The sequence below is a fragment of the Mytilus californianus genome, unplaced genomic scaffold (genome assembly GCF_021869535.1).
Source record: "Mytilus californianus isolate M0D057914Y unplaced genomic scaffold, xbMytCali1.0.p SCAF_18, whole genome shotgun sequence".
NCBI lineage: Eukaryota > Metazoa > Mollusca > Bivalvia > Mytilida > Mytilidae > Mytilus > Mytilus californianus.
The window spans coordinates 2,745,274-2,751,978 of NW_026262666.1; the positions used below are offsets into that span (position 1 = coordinate 2,745,274).

Consider the following 6,705-nt stretch of genomic DNA (forward strand, 5'->3'; position numbering starts at 1 on the left):
TTTTCAACTTTATATATTGGGAATGTGTGAATATGTCGTTATGTTGTTTTACTATACTGTTCGAAAATATATTTTTTATCAATATCAACATTTATTCATTTGTTGTTGTTGTCGTCTATGTTTAAAAGAGGGGCGAAAGATACCAGAGGGATATTCAAACTCATAGATCGAAAATAAACTGACAACGCCATGGCTAAAAAAGAAAATGACAAACAAATAATAGTACACAAGACACAACATAGAAAACTAAAGACTTAGCAACACGAACCCCACCAAAAACTGGGGGTGACCTCAGGTGCACCAGAAGGGTAAGCAGATCCTGCTCCACATGTGGCACCCGTCGTGTTGCTCATGTAATTACAAACCCAGTAAATAGTCTAATTCGGTAGGTCACATTCTTGAAAAGGGAACTGGATTGTAGTTACGACATAAGGAACATATCCAATATCATCAGTGAAACGGATATTCCATAACGGTCAACCAACTCGTGATGGTTTGTTTGTTTGTTTTGGATAATTAAAGGGACATTAGCTACAAGATATTGAAAAAATAAAGATATGATTTTTTTAATTATCATTTATTTGGTCACATTAAATTAAGTTTTCATAACTCTGAATTTTTCAAAATATCCAGGATTTTCTACCCAAAGTATAGATTAACGAAGCTGTATATGGTAAAACCTTTTGTAATTTTTTCCCTGTTTTTTTTGCATTTGTGCAATACACTATGCTGTTGAATATTAATCCCCCAAAAAAACGTATTTGAAGAAATTTTCTTTTAATTTCTGAAATCTGAAATGAGAAAAAAATTGTTCCCATCCAATTTTTTTCACCTCCCCCCTTTCCCTTATTCCAATAATTAATTCTTTCCCTCAAGTTATGGTCAGTATCTCAGACAATCATCATTTCTTAATACATAATTAACAAGCAGTGTAAAGGAGGTAATCAAACATTACTTAAATTGATTTGGATTACCTCCCTTACACTGCTTTTAATTTGTCTTAATTGTCCTTTAACCAGAAAACCCCGTTTTTCCCCTTTTTTGCCCCCAATTCCTAAATGGTTTGAGCCATAATCCCCCCCAAGTCATACACTTTAAGACAAGTTATTGTCTGGAAACAACAAAAATGCTTATTTGGGCCCCTAATTCCTAAACAGCTTGGACCAGAACCCCCAAAATCAATTTTAAATATTTGAAACGCTCGGCAAGCATTGCGTTTTTAACTGTCTCAAGTGGATAAATATCGTATCACAATCGATACAGTGGTAGAATCTATATTTACATTACAGGTAAGCTAATTGAATCAATAGATTACAGCATTTCTGTGTAGAGTTTCTTATTTGTTATCTTTTTCATTTCTTTAGATGATCAAATTTATTTCAATATAAATGAAAATAATGATGATTGATAAAATATTATTGCATCAAGTTTAAGTTTTCTGAAGACTGTTAATGTTGAGGTCATGGTTCTCGAGGCTTCTTCACATTATGTAAACTAGAGGCTCTAAAGAGCCTGTGTCGCTCACCTTGGTCTATGTGCATATTAAACAAAGGACACAGATGGATTCATGACAAAATTGTGTTTTGGTGATGGTGATGTGTTTGTAGATCTTACTTTACTGAACATTCTTGCTCCTTACTATTATCTCTATCTATAATGAACTTGGCCCAGTAGTTACAGTGGAAAATACTTTGTACAAATTTACAAAAATTTACAAAATTTAAGAAAATTGTAAATTAGAGGCTCTAAAGAGCCTGTGTCGCTCACCTTGGTCTATGTGCATATTAAACAAAGGACACAGATGGATTCATGACAAAATTGTGTTTTGGTGATGATGATGTGTTTGTAGATCTTACTTTACTGAACATTCTTGCTCCTTACTATTATCTCTATCTATAATGAACTTGGCCCGGTAGTTACAGTGGAAAATACTTTGTAAAAATTTACAAAATTTATGAAAATTGTAAAAAATTGACTATAAAGGGCAATAACTCCTTAAGGGGTCAATTGACAATTTTGGTCATGTTGCCTTATTTGTAGATCTAACTTTGCTGTACATTATTGCTGTTAACAGTTTATCTCTATCTATAACAAAATTCAAGATAATAACCAAAAGCTGCAAAATTTTCTTAAAATTACCAATTCAGGGGCAGCAACCCAACAACGGGTTGTCTGATTGGTCTGAAAATTTCAGGGCAGATAGATCTTGACCTAATGAACAATTTTATCATCATCAGATTTGCTCTAAATGCTTTGGTTTCAGAGATATGAGCCAAAAACTGCATTTTACCCTATGTACTATTTTTTAGCCATGTCGGCCATCTTGGTTCGCGGGTGGGGTCATTGGACACATTTTTTAAACTAGATACCCTAATGATGATTGTGGACAAGTTTGGTTAAATTTGTCTTAGTAGTTTCAGAGGAGAAGATTTTTGTAAAAAATTACAAAAAATTACGAAAAATGGTTAAAAATTGACTATAAAGGGCAATAACTCCTTAAGGGGTCAACTGACCATTTTGGTCAAGTTGACTTATTTGTAGATCTTACTTTGCTGAACATTATTGCTGTTTACAGTTTATCTCTATCTATAATAATGTTCAAGATAATAACCAAAAACTGCAAAATTTCCTTAAAATTACCAATTCAGGGGCAGCAACCCAACAACGGGTTGCCTGATTGGTCTGAAAATTTCAGGGCAGATAGATCTTGACCTAATGAACAATTTTATCATCATCAGATTTGCTCTTAATGCTTTGGTTTCAGAGATATGAGCCAAAAACTGCATTTTACCCTATGTACTATTTTTTAGCCATGTCGGCCATCTTGGTTCGCGGGCGGGGTCATCGGACACATTTTTTAAACTAGATACCCTAATGATGATTGTGGACAAGTTTGGTTAAATTTGTCTTAGTAGTTTCAGAGGAGAAGATTTTTGTAAAAGATTACAAAAATTTACGAAAAATGGTTAAAAATTGACTATAAAGGGCAATAACTCCTTAAGGGGTCAAATGACCATTTTGGTCAAGTTGACTTATTTGTAGATCTTACTTTGCTGAACATTATTGCTGTTTACAGTTTATCTCTATCTATAATAATGTTCAAGATAATAACCATAAACTGCAAAATTTCCTTAAAATTACCAATTCAAGGGCAGCAACCCAACAACGGGTTGTCCGATTCATCTGAAAATTTCAGGGCAGATAGATCTTGACCTGATAAACAATTTTACCACTGTCAGATTTGCTCTAAATGCTTTGGTTTCAGAGATATAAGCCAAAATCTACATTTTACCCCTATGTTCTATTTTTAGCCATGGCGGCCATCTTGGTTGGTTGGCCGGGTCACCGGACACATTTTTTAAACAAGATACCCCAATGATGATTGTGGCCAAGTTTGGTCAAATTTGGCCCAGTAGTTTCAGAGGAGAAGATTTTTGTAAAAGTTTACGGACGACGGACGCCAAGTGATGAGAAAAGCTCACTTGACCTATCAGGTCAGGTGAGCTAAAAATTGACTATAAAGGGCAATAACTCCTTAAGGGGTCAATTGACAATTTTGGTCATGTTGCCTTATTTGTAGATCTGACTTTGCTGTACATTATTGCTGTTAACAGTTTATCTCTATCTATAACAATATTCAAGATAATAACCAAAAGCTGCAAAATTTTCTTAAAATTACCAATTCAGGGGCAGCAACCCAACAACAGGTTGCCTGATTGGTCTGAAAATTTCAGGGCAGATAGATCTTGACCTAATGAACAATTTTATCATCATCAGATTTGCTCTAAATGCTTTGGTTTCAGAGATATGAGCCAAAAACTGCATTTTACCCTATGTACTATTTTTTAGCCATGTCGGCCATCTTGGTTCGCGGGCGGGGTCATCAGACACATTTTTTAACTAGATACCCTAATGATGATTGTGGACAAGTTCGGTTAAATTTGTCTTAGTAGTTTCAGAGGAGAAGATTTTTGTAAAAAATTACAAAAAATTACGAAAAATGGTTAAAAATTGACTATAAAGGGCAATAACTCCTTAAGGGGTCAACTGACCATTTTGGTCAAGTTGACTTATTTGTAGATCTTACTTTGCTGAACATTATTGCTGTTTACAGTTTATCTCTATCTATAATAATGTTCAAGATAATAACCAATAAAATGCTTCGCTGGGCGCAGCTTGATACGACCGCAGAGGTCGAACCCTGAACAGTTGGGGCAAGTATGGACACAACATTCAAGCTTGATACAGCTCTGAATTTGGATTGTGATTAAATATTTGACACAGCATAGGTTTCTGACACAGAAAGAATGTGGTCTAAGAACTTCAATTTTTTTTAATTTACCTATTCTGGTCCAATGTCCAAAATCAAAATACATGGTTAGATTCAGCATATCAAAGAACCCCATATATTCAATTTTTGTTGAAATCAAACAAAGTTTAATTTTGGACCCCAACTTGAAAACTGGTCCCATAATCAAAAATCTAAACATATGTTTAGATTCAGCATATCAAAGAACCCCAAAAATTCAATTTTTGTTAAAATCAAACTAAGTTTAATTTTGGACCCTTTGGACCTTAATGTAGACCAATTTAAAAAACGGGACCCAAAATTAAAAATCAAAATACACGGTTAGATTTGGCATATCAAAGAACCCCAATAATTAAATTTTTTATGAAATCAAACAAAGTTTAATTTTGGACCCTTTTGACCTCAATATGAACCAATTTGATAGCGGGCCCACAAATAAAAAATCTAAATACATGGTAAGATTCAGCATATCAAAGAACCTCATATATTCAATTTTTGTTGAAATCAAACAAAGTTTAATTTTGGACCCCAATTTGGACCAACTTGAAAACTGGGCCAAAAATCTAAAATCTAAATACATGTTTAGATTCAGCATATCAAAGAACCCCATATATTCAATTTTTGTTGAAATCAAACAAAGTTTAATTTTGGACCCCAACTTGGACCAACTTGAAAACTGGGCCCATAATCAAAAATCTAAACACGTTTAGATTCAGCATATCAAAGAACCCCAAGAATTCAATTTTTGTTAAAATCAAAATAAGTTTTATTTTGGACCCTTTGGACCTTAATGTAGACCAATTTAAAAACGGGACCCAAAATTAAAAATCTAAATACACGGTTAGATTTGGCATATCAAAGAACCCCAATAATTCAATTTTTGATGAAATCAAACAAAGTTTAATTTTGGACCCTTTTGACCTCAATATGAACCAATTTGATAGCGGGTCCACAAATAAAAAATCTAAATACATGGTTAGATTCAGCATATCAAAGAACCCCAAGAATTCAATTTTTGATGAAATCAAACAAAGTTAAATTTTGGACCCTTTGGACCTCAATGTGGACAAATTTAAAAACGGGGCCCAAAATCCAAAAACTTAATACACGGTTAGATTCAGCATATTAAAGAACCCCAAGAATTCAAGAATAAAACCCCATTGAAATTGATCAAGAAATAAGCAATTTATACGAAGTATCTTCTTTTGCACAATACTGTGCAATTGAATATTTCTTGCTATTGTGCAATACTGTACAATTGACAATTTCTTGCTATTGCGCAATATTGTGCTATTGGATATTTCTTGCTATTGCGCAATACTGTGCAATTGAAGATTTCTTGCTATTGCGCAATACTGTGCAATTGAAGATTTCTTGCTATTGTGCAATACTGTGCAATTGAAAATTTCTTGCTATTGCACAATACTTATTATATAATAATTTACACATCCTGTTTGGTGTGTATCTCCTACCATATCATTATTATTTGCTTTTAAATATCAATCAGAAATAACCAACTTAAAATGGAAAATTTTAAAAGAAAAAAAAAAGGAAAAAAAGAAAAAAAAAGAAAACCACCCCCCCCCCCCCCCCCAAATTTTTTGAACCCCCTTATGATTCATCACCCCCAAACTCAATCCCAGCCTTCCCTTTGTGGTATGGTACCTTGCAGTACAATTTCAGAGAGATCCATACACTTGAACACAAGTTATTGTCTGGAAACTAGAAAAATGCTTATTTTTGGCCCCTTTTTGGCCCCCAATTCCTAAACGTTTCGGGCAATTACCCCCAAACTCAATTCCAGCTTTCCCTTTGTGATATGGAACCTTGTAGTACAATTTCAGAAATATCCAAACACTTACACACAAGTTATTGTCATGAAACTAGAAAAATGCTTGTTTTTTGCCCCTTTTTTGGCCCCTAATTCCTAAAATTTTGAGGCAATTACCCCCAAAATCAATTACAGCCTTCCCTTTGTGATATGGAACCTTGTGGTACAATGTCAGAGAGATCCATACACTTACACACAAGTTATTGTCTGGAAGTTACAAAAATGCTTATTTTTGGCCCCTTTTTGGCCCCTAATTCCTTAACTGTTGGTACCATAACCCCCAAAATCAATCCCCACCTTCCTTTTGTGGTATTGAACCTTATGGTAAAATTTCATGGAGATCCATTCACTTAAACTAAAGTTAGAGTGCGAAAACCAATGTGTCTTCGGACGACGCCGGACGACGCCAGACGTCATACCAATATACGACCAAAAAATTTTCAATTTTTGCGGTCGTATAAAAACTGCAAAATTTCCTTAAAATTACCAATTCAGGGGCAGCAACCCAACAACGGGTTGTCCGATTCATCTGAAATTTCAGGGCAGATAGATCTAGACCTGATAA

At 34.2% G+C, this 6,705-nt stretch overlaps 1 long non-coding RNA gene across 1 annotated transcript; it reads right to left on the reverse strand.

The window, feature by feature from the left end:
- Positions 1 to 550: 550 nt before the first annotated feature.
- On the reverse strand, positions 551 to 5,878 carry LOC127726561 (uncharacterized). Its single transcript, XR_007993571.1, has 2 exons — positions 5,174 to 5,878; positions 551 to 4,788 (listed from the first exon to the last, which is right to left on the reverse strand). It is a non-coding gene; the product is annotated as an uncharacterized LOC127726561 (long non-coding RNA).
- Positions 5,879 to 6,705: the final 827 nt, after the last annotated feature.